Below are 16182 nucleotides of genomic sequence, written 5' to 3' on the forward strand. Positions count from 1 at the left end.
GGCCCATCACGTCTGAGAAACATCCATCATATCTCTTTGCCAAGAGCCCCAGCCAAAGACTCATGAGTCTCCACAGCACTTGCACGTGGAGCACAGAGACTTTTTTTTCTACTAAGTTTGGAAATGGATGAGGCAAAGCATTCCTGGATTAAAGCCTCCTGAAAGATGATGTCCACATTCAGGCATACACAACAGCAGCAATGACAACAAAATGTAGGCAAGAGAATGTTGTCTGTAGTGTCCTGACTTCATCTAGCTGAAATCGAGAACAAATATAGTTAATTAAACTTTAATTTAAGATGATATCAACTTTTGAAGCAGCTGTTTTAAAACGTCTTCTCATCTCTCTGAGCATGAAAGAGGATGTCACAGGATTCCTGGGAACCTTAAGCTTTCTGTAACAGAACGAAAGGCTGACATTTTGAAAGTAGTTACAGGGATTTAAACTTTTAATAAAACAAGTGGAAATGATGCTGCTAAATCTCCTGAATGCCTCCTGAATGTTTTTAATGATGTGAGAAGGTGGTTTAGCCAAGGGATCCACATTCCTCCTCCAATAGTCTGTGCCAGTTCTGCAAGAACAGAACTTTTGGGTCTCAGACTGTCAAAAGAAAACAATACTGCTTGAATGATGTAATTAATAATTAATGCCCATTATCCATATAATACCAGGAATACACATTTGTACAAATCAGAGGCAACTAACTTGTGTGATCTCTACTCTAAAGGGCCTGCTTTGCTTCTGACTTGTGCTGGCTTTCACAGGTGTAGCTTTGGGGCTAAAGTCACTGTCCAAGTGTGCTGTGCAGCAGCAGAAGTCAGGGAGGGTGGTCTGGGGCAAGACTGAGCAGTAAAAGGAGTGGGAGCAGGCACAAGGTAGAGGAAGGAGAGTTAACAGTGTGGAGGAGGTGTGAAAAAGCAAACACAGGAACCAGGGTTTCTTCATCCCCTGATAACGGGAGCTTGTGCTTTTCAGATGGGATCAGTCCAGATCCCACACTTGCTCCAGGCCTTCTGTTTTGGTTTTACAACACTGAAAAAACTTCAAACAGCCATAATTATCCCCCAGTCTAGGAGTACCCTTAGAGCTGTCTAATCATTTCAAACTTTCTCTGTTGTTTTTTTTGATCTTTCCTACCTGCTTTCTGGAGCAGAAAATCCATTTAGTGAGCACTGGAGAAGGAGCAGTTGTCTACGTGCACCCAAGTAAGATAAATTTCGGCAGTATCCAAGTTATACAAGATGCTTCCCGAAGTCTCCAACTCTCCAATCAGAGTGTCATCCCTGCATCCTTCAGGGCAAAGATTGTAAGTATCTGTGGGGCTATTTTCTAACAAAAATGACTGACAAGCAACCTGTGACTTGATTTTTATATACAACATTTGCATATCACTATATGATTGAGAAAGCAACGTATTCCATCACAATGCAGCAAGAGGAGCCTGGCTCTGGGGGCAGTTTTTGCTGGGGGACCCCTCAGTAAAACAGAGAATTTGCATAGATGTTTGAGCAGAAATGAGTCTGGATCATTTTTGCAAGTTCTCCCTTTATTTTGGGGAAGGTAATTTATCTCTAAGAGTCATGTGTTTGGAGCTCTGAGACCAAGAGAACACTGTGGCCCTTTGCTCCTGAAAGGGCATGGGTTTCCGCACGGTTTCCCTGTTAGATCTGCATTTGCTTTCTGTCGAGCTGCTGTTAATGATAGAGACTAGGGTGTGAGATCTGTCCTCAAACTGCTCGCAGTGAGGTGAGTTTCACACCTACTGGGGGTCAAACCAGCTGGGTTGTTGCACAAGAACGTACGTGTAAGGGTCGTGTACCTACGGTGGACTGTGTCGCATTGCAGAGCACCTCTGGAGATTGGCTGCAGAAAAAGGCTCTTTAATTCATGGAGGCTGCGTAGTGTGAGAAGCTGCATAGCTGAGGGAGGTTGGGTTGCTCCCTGGCAGGGGGAGCAGGGCTGATGCAGCCAGGACAGGCTCGTGTGCTGAGGCTGGTTGGGGTGTGCTCCCCACTGGAGGGGGGATCTGTGAGGGGCTTGAAAATGGGTTCAGAGGAGGTTTGTTCTTCTCCATACTAGGTGGGTCAGACTTCTGGGGCTGGTTAGCCCAGACCTGGCACTGTGGACTTGGTGTTGTGGATGGAGCATCAAGCAGTGTGTGAGAGTACAGGCTCAGCCTCCTGGGCCAAGGAGGGGGCTGAATTTCCCTCGTGCTGCTTTTCCAGCTGTTTGGGGGATAAATGTAACCTCAAAGTGGGGGATTCCCAGAGCAGCTTGCTTTGATTTCACAATGAAAACCTGCTTTCCATCTCTGCAGAAAGCAAGCTACCTGGGGTGGGTGGTACTGGTGTACGAATGATGGGGTTTGCGTGCTCATACCAGGCACTGACCCGCAGAGCTGCTCAGGCACTGCTGTCCCGGTCCCTCCCTCCCCGGGCAGCTTGTGGTGTACCCGGGGGGCTCACAGGGTATATCTGCCTCTGCATTGCCTCAGGGCCCTAAGGTATGGGACTGGGCAATAAATCCTATCCTGCTTCACTGCGATCTCTGCAAATACGGTGGCTAATCAATAAATAGAACAATAAATACGAGGTGGTTCAGGGATGGTTTCTTTCCCTGCAGTAAGGGTGGGCTCTGCTGCTCCATAGTCCCCCCTGCTGACCCCACAGGCTTGACTTACCCCACGGTGAGCATCTCGGCTTCTCAGGACAGCTGCTGCTATCATGGAGGTGTTCAAGGAAGCAGGTCCTGAGAACCTGCTCGATCAGTCGTTTCAGCAAGGGCTCTTCAGACTCTTCAGCACCCTGATGCTGAGCGTGCTGGGTGGAGGCAGCACTGCGGCAGGCAAGGTGTGCTCCAGCTGCTCCCCTGTCCTCAGCAGGTGCCTCCTTCGGTGCTGCTCTGCTGCCTCAGTTGAAGTTTCACCCTTTGCTGCTGCCTTAGGCTGCCTGGCCATTTATTGATGGGAAGAAGAGAGGACTGAATAATTTTGGAGATAAATTTGAGATGTAGTCAGGCATCAGGGTGAACTGCACACGTACATCTGAGAGCAGAGGCTGTCCCTTAGCCTAGATGGTGGGTGACTTGGACATCCTGCATCCAGTTGCGCCCCTGAACCCAAGTCTTGTGTTCTCTAAGATGGAAAAGCTGCTGCTTTGATTTCCTGCTTGGAGATTGCTGCAGGACGGTGAGCTGTGATTTCCCTCTCTCCGTTTGATGGCTATTCTCGAAACTGTGGCTGTTTGCAGTTAGGCTTATAGATCACGGTCCCTGCTCAAAGGAAGGAGCTATGATTGAAATTTTCACAGCAGCATTGGATCAGCAATGTTACAGCATGCTGACTGGCAGCTCAACAAACTGAATGAGATTAAATTAAGGGACAGCAACAGGGCAAGTCAAAGGTTGGTATCTTGTTCGAAACAGGAAAGGAAAATGCTGTAATGCAGATGGTCACGGTGCCACCTTGGTGGTGGTATTAACCATCACATGCAAATTGCTGTTCCTGTCAAGCCAAGATTTCTTCTTGCTCTATGGGAGAAAAAAGCATTATCTGAGCAAGCCAAGATGCTCTTTTGTGGATAACTTCACTTTGGGGTGGTGACTTAAGGAATTACCTGGAGTACCCCTCGTGCACAGGCTTCCCCGTACCGTCTCCTCTTCTCTCTGTTGGATGAGTTGAGTCTTTTATATTCTGAGTTGTGGGGAGCAGCACTGGACATCTCTGCCACCAGAAAGAAATAAATAAAAAACCTCCAAGTCTGTGCATTGAGATGGGGCTTTTCTGGGTTTGAAGAAGAGCATAGGGACTTTGTAGCCTAGTCCTCTGTTGGCTTATCCCTGTGTGCCAGGGTGTCTGCAGGTCTGTGACCCCTGGGACCAGTGTGTCATCCCGTGCTGAATCCTGTGTGTGTCTGACGTACTTTTCCTTGTCGGATTGCTTTCCCAGCTGCCAGGCAGCCCTGTTAGAGGATCCTCTGGATCCTGCAAGGCAAGGTTTTGAGCTTTTTTGGGTAGAAAAGACTGGAGGAACAGGTCAAGGTGAAGGGGCTGCTGCAGCTTAGCTGGGACTGATGCGACCTGCTGAAAAAGATGGCTGTTTCTCCTCCTTGCTGCCGCTGTCATCTTCTTTCCCTAAGTGCCTGATTTTTTTGCCATATTGAGCAGTACAAAAGAGTTGTATTGGTTAATGGAAGTGTTTGCTCTCCCTGCAGAAAGGCAGAAAGGAAAAAGCATCGTTCTTTGATCATTTCCTACTTGTTCTTTGTCACTCTGTCTTCTTGGGGATCTTTTATTCAGCTGCTAAGAATGACATCTCTTGGCACCACGGAAGGCAGCTGCATATCATGCCTGTGTGATCAGGAAAGAAAAGACAGAGGTGTAATTTTTGTTAATCAGTGGCAGCTTTCTTCTCCCTGCATAACCACCATGCTGGGTCTCTCATGTGCTACCATAGGGAGCCAAACGGTGGTTTCCCAGTGCCTTGTAATGAGGGAGGAGGGAGAAGACCTTTCTTGGGATTTCCTCTTCTTATGACAGTCCTAATTTGGGGTCCTGACTCCTTCGACCTGATCCTCGACCTCCCTAATCCCAGAGCCCTGTGCTGCTGGTGGAGCTTGCTGCTGCCTGGTTTCCAGCAGCGGTCATACAGCCAGATGTGTTGTCTTCTTCAGGAGGGTGCCTGCTGAGTAGATCCCCCTCCACCTTCCCAGGGACGAGCTGCCATCAGATTCAAGTGGAGCTGACATTGCAGAAGAGACACAGGTTTTTTAATTTAAAAAAAAAAAAAAAAAAAAAAAAAAAGCTGTAACTGTTTATATTCTCACTGGGATTCACTGAAGAAAAGTCAATTGATTTTCAGGCAGTGTCTAAAGGCTCATGGTCAACCGTGATGTAAGCAAGGGGAGGACACGCAGTTCCCATTCCCGTACTTGCTTCTCTCCTCATTAGTGCAGGATTTGTTTCATTTACTAATTTCATTGCTTAGTATCTCAAGCTTTTGACAACATTCCCTTTATTAAAGAAATGGCCATATGGAGAGACAGCAAAACGTGGAGATAAACTTAAAAACAGTGCCAATAAAGGGATGCTGCTTTAGTGATTCTGTTTCCTGTTCTGGCTGATGGGCAATTTTGCTGATATCCGAGCGAATTGTTCAGGCTGTGGGGAGGGAAGGCTTTGAAGAGCGTGTTGGCATTGTTTGTAGCTCTCTCCAACTGAAGTTGGAGCAGACTTGAATTGGCAAGAGGGGCTGGTTTTTAAATCTACTGTAAATTGCTTTTTTTTTTTCCTCCAAGCATCTGAATAATTAGCCAGCCCGTCAGTGTTTGGTCGTAGCAAGACAGGCAGACAGACAGTGCTGTGCCCTTCAAATGATATCTGCAATGCTATTTAGAAATGAGTGTTAAAGTAACTTTCCAGGATATGGGCAGCACTGGCCCTGAATATGTGATCTCTTCCAAGGTGAGCAGAACTTTTGAAGATAAGATGCACAGGCTTAACTCTTTCCAGAGCTGTCCCACCAGAGCCTCGTGGTGCCCCAAAAGCTCACCTTTAGGCTTAAGCCATTAGTTTATATTTTAAAGGCCATGTTTTGCTAATACAGCAGTACCAATTTGCTGATTTCCACTCAGTTTGGTCTTGCCAGAGCTGGAGGGAACCATTCATTGTAGCCAACTGTGCCTGGAAACACACAGCATCAGTCATGAGCAGGGGTCATGGCCAGGAGCGTCAGTCTTGTCCTGGTGACCGGTTGTACCAAAACCTGAGGAAGGTGGAAGGCTCTGTCCCTCCCAGTGTCGCACAGGCTTAGGTCCAGCAGGCTTAAGTCCAGAGCATGTGGCTCTTGGAAAGGGGAGCAGAGGTGTGGAGGAGACCTTGGAAAAGGTGCCTGAACCCTGGCCACAGGGGAGAGTTTGGTTTTTATCACGTAAGGTATCTTATATGAGTTCATGCCCTTTCAGAATTTCTGTTTTTCAGTAATGGAAGAAATTGTTATTCTGCTTGTCTAGGGAAACTAAACTTGTCGTATCATGCTGCACCTGTTGGTTAACTGAATTCTGGCTTCCTTTAGGGTGAAACTGGCCTGCCAAGCCCACCCAGCCTGGCCCCTACCACCTCAGACTGTCCTGTTCACCCCTTTTACAAACTTGTTGAGATCCAGCTTCGGCCTCCTGCAGCCTTTCCCTAAGGAGAGGAGATTGAGAACCTCTCTCTTCCCAGGGCCAGGAGCCTCCTGCTCGCCTTTCTAATCACCCAGGAGCATCCTGCTGCTCTCAGCTGGTTATGCTCAACCACTTCTTCTGCTCCCCCCTGTTTCCTAGTATTCTTCACCCTTGCAGACACACCCTTTGTGTTTCCAAGCTCTAGCGCTTGTCCCCCTGAAAGCATCCTGAAATGGTGAGTGTCCAGATCCCTGCCACAAAGATGGCTGGAGCACATCTCTCCTCCTTTGCTATCGGTCACGGGAGTCAATACAGTCGTCTGTTGGCAGAGATGATTTTTGAAGCATCTGGTACAATTGTAATTGGTACGGATTACTTTAAATAGCATCTGCAAAATATAGCTGTCAGGGCTTGTTTAATTTTGAACAAAGACTGTAATTGTATTTATTGTTAGAGCTACTGATTTGATCGGAGGGGACCTCTGGGCAGAGTCGGATTGAGAAGCATTTTTCTATCTGATAGAGAATCAGGAGCTCACCTGATGCTTATAAATCACCTGGCTGATGTGCAAAGCACAAGGAAGGGGAGGACTTACTGGGTCATGCTTTGCCATCTGTAAAAGCAATGCAAGTCAGAATAACTCCGGTAAAGTCAGTGGAGACTTCGTCCAGGGCTGTGACCTGTCAAGAGAGGGAAGTACTGCTGCCAAAGGATGATCTCCACAAAGAGCCGCTGTGCCTGCGATGCCAGTGGTGGCTGGCCCTGGTCCAGCTTCAGCTGAACCAAAGTGCCTGAGGAGCTTTAGTGCCTGTCCCCTGCAAAACTGGACCAGCCACATCCCGTGGAAGTACTCTGGGAGAGGCATGAGCCCTGTCAGATGGAGCCTGAGGGGCCTCAGACCCTCCTCTGACTCTTCTCATCGAAAGTGATGGGATGGTCAAGGTCTGTGGGCTTCAGCAGGAGCCAAGGAGTCTTGTGCACCCAAAAATCAAATCCTGTGGCTCCTGCTTAAAGGTGCTGGCGAGCTTTGGTTGCTGCCCCAGGAACATGAGACACTTCACTTCGCTGCATCCATTCCCACACAATTTCTGCTTTCAAACAAGAAATCAAAATTCTTCCTCATCTCTCAAAACTGACATTTTTTTGACTTGGATAAGTAAGTGGCTGTTGAAATTGTGTATGAACTTCGAGTTAATTAATACGTGGTCACAGTGGGACCGCTCGCTGCATTTAGATGAATGCCAAATCCAGCTTAATCCCTTCCAGCATGTGCAAGACAGGAGTTGGAGGTGTTGGATCTCACCGCAGCAATGTTGCTTCTCTTCTCTGTCTCTCTGCTGCCTGGTCTGAATTTCAGTGGGTGGTTCAGTAAATACACAAACCTTAGCTCAGCAGGGGAATTTATCCAAGCAAAGAAATAGGCTTCAGGGCCATTTGGATGAAATACTGTTCAATAGTCACTCTTGATGAGGGCAAACCCTCACCACTGCCTTCCTCAGCTGCTGGCCAGTTGGCCCAGCTCAAGCCCAGTGTTCCCACACCGTGCGCTGGAAAGGCTTTTGGTTTGCACCTGTATTATATTATTTTGTTTTCAGCAGCAAACACTCTTGAGCTGTCTGTAGCTGGCTCCAAAGTGCCTTTTTAATATGCATCTGATGGCCAGAAGGAGAAATAAAAGTGCACTGTAGGGGCCTGTAGCCTGTTCAGGTGCCTCATGGGCATGGGGTCTCTGGTGCTTTTCCCTGTGATGACCTGAGAAGAGCTCGTGCTTTGCTGGGAGGCTTATTTTAACCCAGTGCCATGGCTAGTGGGGGCACCAGTGGGTGGTCCGTGGGGACCTGGGCAAGGATGCTCCACACGTGGGTGCCATGCACTAGGGAAGCAGTCTCAGCACCGTTAAAACTCTGGCATTTAATGTGAAGGGGTGGTGGCTTCTGGCTCATGTCCTTGGTGCTGGCCGGGGCTGTGGGGAGCTGGGGCACCCCTCTTGCAGCGCTGCAGGGTTGGGGGGACGGTCCTCATGGCTCTCGTACAGCCTCAGCCAGCCGGGTCACATCATCCTGTGTGAATCTTCACATGTAGTTTGCAGAAGTGGTGGGATTTCTAGCTCCTCTATTTTGGGAGGTGGGTGTGGGAAGCTGTGAGAAGCTGTGGCCCTAGCAGGCTCAGAAACCAAGAGACAGGCTGAGATACTTTTAACAGGAGGTTGGGGACAGTGGGTGACACAAGGTTGTCCTGGCCTTAGCAGGAAGGACTCCTCTCCCCCTGGTGTCAATCCTCCCATACTCCCATTAAATCCCCACTGTTAATTCCTGGATGCATTTTGTCTCACCTGAGGGGTGGCCAGGTTGGGTGAGATGGACATGGAGGGCTTAACCCCTTGCTTTCAGCCCCTCCAGCTCCAGGATGACCTGCTTATTTCAGGAGACTCCATCTCTCAGCTCCATGGTGCTGGTGGAGGCACGTCCACAGCCCTTCAGCCCCTCTGGTTTGGGATGGGTCCTCTCTGCAGGTGGAGGAGCTGCTCTCTGCTCCTTGCCTACCTCCCTGCATTCACAGCCTTGGCCAGAAGGTGCTGGAGGACAAGAGCTGCCTAAAGCTTGGGTTGATGCTGAGCATCTTGTTATCTTCCCCTTTCTTCTCCTTTTTGAAGACAACCCCCTTTTCTTCAGCACCAGGAAGATTTCTTGTTCCAGGGATCAGCTTTCTATTGGCACCTTGGGTTCCTCTCTCCCTTCCTTTTCATGTTACATTTCTTGTTGTTCATTCTGATTTCCCTCACTGGAAAAAGTCCCTTACCATGCTTTGTGCTTCTCCACAGCAGGGCTCACTAATCACATCATATCCCAGCACCAGGTCCCAGAGGCTTCTGCTTTAGAGAGAAAAATATTGTTGTCTAGGCACCACGATCCCATGAAGTTGCCTCAAGCCATTCTATAAAACTAAGGGTAATTTCATAAGTGATTGTGGATTTTGCATCTTGGGGGTTTACCTCTCCTCAGGAGCTGTTCTTAACCTACAGTATTTATCACAAGCAGCTCTGAGAGCTGCGCTTTCATTTCCTGGCTAGGATGGGTCACAGCTAGCAGTTTTGGGACCATCACCATGACAATGGCCAGACCCATGCGCTGAACTGGTGCATGGACTGGTGTGTAGCTGGAGAGCTTCGAGGTGTTCCTGGCCCTGGATGTGTCTGCCCCTGCGCTGCGGGCATCTCCCTATCACCAGGGACAGGCAGCGTTCAGCTGCAGGCTGCCCGGAGGCACCGTTGTTGCAGATGAGCTGGATTTATTTTATCCTGAGGCAGATGCCCAAGGTAGCAGCTGCTGGAGGTGTTGAGCAGGTGGGTCACCCCTCAGGGCACCCCAATACTTGTTAAGGTGCCTCGGCTGAGAGGAGCGAAGGTTGCACTAGTGGGACTGGAGATGGGCGATGCTCTGCAGGGGCAAGCGCATGCCTTCGTCCCCTCCAGTCCTGCTTTGCTCTTCCACGTGGACGGTGCTGAGGTCGCCTTTGGTGTCCCCCATGTGGTCCCAGTAGCAGGCAGAGGGGGGGCTGGGGAGGAGTGACAGCGCTGCTGCTCATCGGTCCCTGCTTGGGGCAGCTCGCCTGGGCAGAGCCTTGTTCTTGCATGTGGTTGCAGGAAGGACAAGTCAGGTGGGATCTCTTGGGGGTTGTGAGGCACAGAGCCTCTAATCCAGAAATGGAAACCAGCCTTAAATGATGAGCTGCAAAGCTAGAGACAAATACTCATTTGGGAGCACGTCGTTAAAGGCACTGAGTTCCCAGCTGGGAAGGAAGCACCCACATTGCTGTAAAAGATGGGCCTCGTTTGCCCTCGGGAACACTTGCAGATAGGTGTGGTGACAGGCAGGCATGGTTCCAGTGTGTCCTCCATGGGGCATCAGAAGGGTGAACAGAGTTACTGTGAGCACCTGCTGCAATTTGAAACAGGGAATGTAGTCTGAGTCACTGGGAATGTTTGAAAATGTTAAACCGAACACTTTTTACTGACACGTGTTGGTCCAACTATCAACTCAGTCCTGTCAGTAAGATGAGCTGTTGAACTGCTTTGCTGAATCATTTGCCAAATTGGTCCTCAAATGGTTTGCGTTTAGAAGCTGCTGGGGAGGTGATCATGCCGTTGGTAAGTGCCACATCGGTTATAGCCTTGTTTCAGCAGAGCTGCTGCCCTTTTAGCGCGAGGTGCGGTTGGAGCCGTTGTTTCACAACCAGGGAATACCGGCAGCACAGCAGGAGCTGAACCTTGTCATCGGCATTTGCTGTGTATTGATTAAAAATGACCAAAGCTTCCTTTCCCGGAGCACCAATCGCTGCTGCTTCGGTGCTCCTCAGGGATCAATGGGCTGTTCAGTTGTGAGTCTCTGCCTGGAGTTGCTCAGCGTGTCTTTCCACGCTGCCCCGTGTGTGTGGGGGTGTCCTGTACTGGGCTCCATGGGTGCCCCCGCACGGTGCTGGGCTCTGTCGGAGTTAGGGCACAGCAGGCTCCGGGCTTATCCCTGCTCCTGCCGTACGGCACTTGGAGAAAGCCTCAGGCATTGCTGCTTGCTTGTGCTGACCTGCAGCTGCGGGTGGGTGACAGGGGAAATATTCCGGATTAGCACCTGGTAGAGCTGCAGAAGTTCTTGCTTTGGCCCTCTGGGTGGGGGAGGCACAGTCTGCAGCTGTGGGTGCTTTCGGGAGGGCACTGGTGGGTCTGCACTGGCTTGTTGCTGTCCGGATCTGCCCCTTTGTGTCTCAGGTTCACCTTTTCGCACAGTTTGTGTGTCTCTTCCTTTCCCGCTGTGCTTTTTACCTCCCTACAAGGCTTTCACCCGTGTCCTCTTCCATTTCTCCTTGCAACCAGTTGCCAGCTGCCTGCGCTGCCGCTGTACCAGCGTCATCCCTAGGCAGCCCCATATGCTGACCTGCTCCATCCTGGTTTCGGAGCTGTTGGGTCAGACCCGTTACTGAGTTCACACCACCAGTGCCCAGCCGGGGGCCGCATCCTGCTGAGGAGCTGTTCGTGCAGGCTTCCCTCCCTCCCACTGCAGGTCCACAATCAAAGTTATGTTATTTTCCAGGTTCAGCCCTCCAGTACCTAAATTTTTCATCAAACCCCAACCACCAAAGGAGGGGGGAGCCTGGTCCAAGTGCTCGGTGTCTGCAGGGAGCAGCTGCAGGGATGGAGGTGTGGAGGAACCAGCCAAAGCCCTGGGAGCCGCAGGGGATCCTGCCCAAGAGCCAGCAGATGCAGATGACTCCCTGGAAGCAAAGGTAGATTTTCTTGTACACCTACTGCTTGCGTTGCCTCCCCCAGCTTGCCACCAAAAAGCCGTGCTTGTGCCCATCCCCTTTTTGCTGCCCTGCTGTCATGTGCCCTGAGGGCGGGCTGGTCAGCAGGGCCAGTGGCTGGACACGGGGCTTCTGGGGAGGGAGAAATCGGATAGCTTTGCTTGGAGAAGCCCTCTCAGATCCTACGGACCTATGCTGAGTTTGGGGGTTTTTTGGCTTGTTTTTACACTGTAAAATGAGGCTTTTATCTGCATCATGATGTGAAGGCTTCCAGTTTCCTTCCTGTATCAAGCTGTGCCAAGTACTGTGATCTCCATGTACCACCTTCTCATCCCCAGCTGGAGCCGCCTGTTTTTATGTCTCTGCCTTCACCCGAAACCTGCAGTATTGCAGGGATGGCCACAGAGCTGTCTTTGATAAGATGAGACTTTGCAAAGTCATTGTCTCTTCCTCCTGGCATGGAAAATGGCCTTTGGTCTGCTGACCTTCCTGGTGAACCTCGGTGCTTTGGAACTTGACGTCCATGCTAGTGGGAACTGGCGCCTTGTTCTGCATTGTGTGGGACAGAGGCTGCTCCTGGGGCAATAAAAAAGGATGCAGGAAAGCATGGGAAGTTCTGAAAGCACTGGCGTTGGCATTAAGTTCAAGGAGAGGGGTTGCATCTGCTCACATCCAAATATCGGTCATTTTAACATCATAACTGCACATTTTTTCTGAATCAGGAGAAATGATACCCTGTAGACGTAAAGAATAGTGTGGCTGAATGTTTTCAGATAGAAGGGTGGAATCATCTTTATTTCCTGCTTTGTTGCCATGTATGCAGAAATAAAGCAAAGAAATTCAAGTAGATATGGCTAAGTAGGATCCAAAAGTGCCTCAAAGGATATGTCTGGATTGCAGCTTCATCTTCCGCTTGTGTCACTGTACCACATAACCTCCCTGGGGAGGTGGGAGACCATAGGCCTAGGAAATATGCGGGTTAGAATCTTTGGGAACAGGCGCTTGGCAAAGCTTTGCTAGGCTTGAAAATGTGAAGATGAGAGAAAGAGCATTGAATCTTCTGATTCTGAGCTTCATCTACCGGGGAGGTGTAGCCTCTGATTAGGTGTAAAGATGTCCCATAAATATTCTTGCAGATTCTGCTGATGTCAAGGCCCCAGCACAAAGCACTTCTTCACGTTACTGAAGAAGCAGGTATTACTACATTTCAAAAGCACTCACAAAGCCCTCGCTTATTAAATTAGGGATCAGAAGCCCAGGGATGAGGTTCCTTTTGAAAGATGGCACCTCTGAGGTCAAACACCAGCTCTCAGCTGCTGCAAGACAGAAGAACACCTCGGCTGCCTTCTTCAGGAAGGTGTCGTTCAAGAGAATGACCTGGTGGAGATCCTCAGCTCTCCAGCACTGATGGCTGCACGAGATGAAACCTAAGCACTCTCTGAAATGGAATAGTTGTGCCAAGTCCTTATTTTCCTGGTTTTGATACTTCTCACTTGCAGCTGTGTTCCTGTTTTTGTCATGAAGAACCTAACCTGTCAAGGCTTGGGGTTCTGGGCACATTCCTTGGGCAGGAGTGAGCGAAGCTGGGCTGGCACAAGGGTGCAAAATGCCCTTGAGGTCTCTGCCAGGACTGAGGGCTGAGTGCACTCAGCTTCCCCATGCAAGCTTGTGCGTAGGAAGTGCAGATGGAGCCCGTGTCTCACCTGTGGGTGGGCTTGGACCCACTCTCAACGGATGGCACGGACATACCCATACTTGATTTGCACCCAGGTCCCATCTCAGCTGCTCCTGGCTGGATGAGGTGGTGGAGCCTGCAGCAGAGTGGTCTCACCCAGACCAGCCAGCTGCTTACTGCAGCCCATGATGCTTGTTTTCCAGTTGCTGCCATCCACTGCTGCGGAGCTGGAAGGTGCTGTGGAGACTCAGAGCCTGGTGGGGATCAACAGACTGATGCAGTTTGTGGAGGCAGAGCCCGTCACCTTGGGAATGGAGGAGGTAAATGGGAATCCATCTTGTGCCATGTTTCCAGTGTGGCAAGCAGTTATGTAGCCCCCCTCCCACTGGTGGCCCTCGATGCTGCTCGCAGAGTGGCCTCACTTCCCTCCAAGCCCATCGCACAGCGCTGCTGAAGCAACTGGTCACTGGAGAGGCCACGCAGGACATGTCGTAGGGTTGACCTGTGCAGCAGCTATGGAGGGCATTATTCATCTTGTTGCTAATCAAGTGGTCAACAGGAAATTTCTGCAGTAGCTTTTGCTGTAGCATCTTGAGAGAGCGCAGCATGCAAATCGGAGAGAGTGAAAAGCATCAGGAGTCAGATGAGCTGGGCTGGAGTCCTCCCTCCCCAGCTCTAAGGGCTTTCACCTCCGAATACTGTGTTTTTCTTAAGGCAGTAAAAGGTGCTTTTAAAGGCAAGTTCTGCAGTAAAGAGAATTTCTTGCTGCCAGGAGACAGCCCAAATTACTTTAATATGTAGTGTATTAATGAATGCGTTAATGAGTGAGTATGGGAGAAAATTTTTCCCGTGGCCCCTCCACTGGTAAGTGGAATGGATACAGGATGAGATTAGGGTGCTTTTGCCTGTGTTTGAGGAAGAGCCCCCTCCAGCCACGTCTGTACTTCGCTCCAAGCCATGGCTGCTCTTCTGCATCAGTTTCCATGCTCGACATCTTGATCTCTCCTCGCCTACCTCCAGGTTTTCGATGTCCTGCTGCTCTACGGTGTGCTGCAGCCAGGTGAGAGCCAGCGGGTCATGTTCACCTTCTTTGGCTACACAAATATCGTCGCCCATGTCATGGTGCTGTGCAGGGTGGAGGGAGGCCCGACCTATGACATCGTGCTAAGTGGAGAGGCTTCGCTCATCAGCTACCTCCTAGACATCACAGAGATCGACTACAGGCTGCAGGTACCACACGCATCTCTTGGCCGAGGTCCTTGTCGTGAAACCATCACCGGCAGGTTGCCACCCACCTAGGGCTAGGGCTCTCTCCCCTTCCCAACTACTTTGTTGGCTCTATGGCTTGGAAGTACAACCTTGGAGTGATATGTCCTGCATTCAAGCTGGTTTTTAAAGGCCATCTCCACCCCCCTCCAGCTGGGAATTCCTCCTCCTCAAGGTAACTAACAGCACCTCCTGGGGCAGGCAGGGTCTCAGTGGTGATCTCCAGAGGGACGTGCCCCAAGACATCCATCTGCTGATCCACTCCTAAAGCCTGAGGTCCAAGGAGGTGCTCTCTTTTGATGTTCTTGATTAATCAACAAAATAAACGAGGGAGGAAGTTAACTTGGGCTTCCCAGTTACTGTAGCTGGAGAGAATGTCCTAGAATAATCCCCACTTCTTTTTGGTTAAAAACCCCACAGATATTTCCAGCTGTTGCCCTGTCTCCCATTTTGCTGTCACTGCAGGTGCTTTTTCTTCTGCAATGTCTTGATGCCACCTCCTTTGTTCCAGCTGGGTGTGAGATGACACCATGAGGTGCAGAGAGCTTGTCTCCTCCTTGGTTTCCTTATGACTGATCTCTGTGGTTGGCATTGCCCCTCTGCATGCCGCCATCAGTATCTGTTCCTGTGTAGGGCTAAGGGGTGCCCTGTGGCGGTGGCTTCCCCAGGTTAACCTGGGAGACTCAAGTGCCCGTACCTCCTCTGCCTCTGCTTTTCTCCTGTGTTGAGTTCATTTGCTCGCATCCCAATGAAAGCAGAAGGAGGTTCCCAGTATCAGGCCTGTGTCTTCAGCTTCCCACTCCTCTGTCCTCTCTTCAGCTGTTTAACAAAGTCACCGAAGCAGAGCTCACCCTGCCGAACAGCGGGAAGATGGGATTCACCTACGTGGTGCTAAGGCCCAGCGCAGGCACCGCAGACAGCCCTCTGCCCGGTGTGCCCCTGGTCCTGCCCAGCACAGTGAGTACGGAGGTGGCGCGAGTGATTGACCCTGGCTCTGGGTCAGGCTGCCCAGGAGGGGGTTGTAGGGGAAAAAAAACAAAATTAAAATAAAAGAAAACAACCCACAAAAGCAGACAGGAGAGACAGGACTGCAAGCAGCTGCTACTGGGAGGCAGGGAGGGTCAAGCAAGCGTGGTCCTCATCGCCCTTCACGGCCTTTGCCGGCGGGTGACCCTGCTGTCACACAGCAGCCATCGGCCGGAGGCACCAGTGCTTCGGTGGCTCTGGGGACCCCAACTGCTGAGTGCTCCAGCTGTGCGGGCACTGGGGTCGCACTGTGCCGGCTCTCCTGAGAGTCACCTTTCCCAGGGTGTGTGATTGGACAGGGCTTACTCCTTGTCCCTGCCTGTAGCACACCCTGCCAGTCCCCTGCCAGCACTGAGCGGGACTTAAATGCTCTCACTTGGGCATGAAGCTGCTTTGCCAGAAATTGTAGCAGCCCCTGTACCGGTCCCCCGCTCCCCCAACTTTGCTGCTTCGCAGCAGCTTTGTGGGGCAGTGAGGGGGCCAGACAGGAGCAGGGCTGGAACAGTGAGGAGAGGACTTTGCAGCATCTCACCATCCCAACTTCTCAGTCCTGTGTTGCTGTCTTTGGGCTGGAGCAGCATTCCTGTCTAGTCCCTTTTTGCAGTGGGAAGAGGAAGCCAAAGGCGTTCACATTTCCTCATGCCTGTCTCCTACAAGGGGTGACACACTGATGCCCTCTTCCTGCGAACTTCCAAAGACCCAGCTCTGCTCAGACCCGCGCAATCAGTTGCTGTGACAGCCCCATTGGCACTGGCAGC

The 16182-nt window shown here is 50.7% G+C and overlaps 1 pseudogene; it reads left to right on the forward strand.

Moving 5' to 3' along the window:
* Positions 1 to 16182, forward strand: part of LOC141918790 (hydrocephalus-inducing protein homolog) — an 80834-nt pseudogene that overhangs the window by 45131 nt on the left and 19521 nt on the right.

Source organism: Strix aluco, chromosome Z, assembly GCF_031877795.1.
Source record: "Strix aluco isolate bStrAlu1 chromosome Z, bStrAlu1.hap1, whole genome shotgun sequence".
In the NCBI taxonomy this organism is placed as follows: Eukaryota; Metazoa; Chordata; class Aves; order Strigiformes; family Strigidae; genus Strix; species Strix aluco.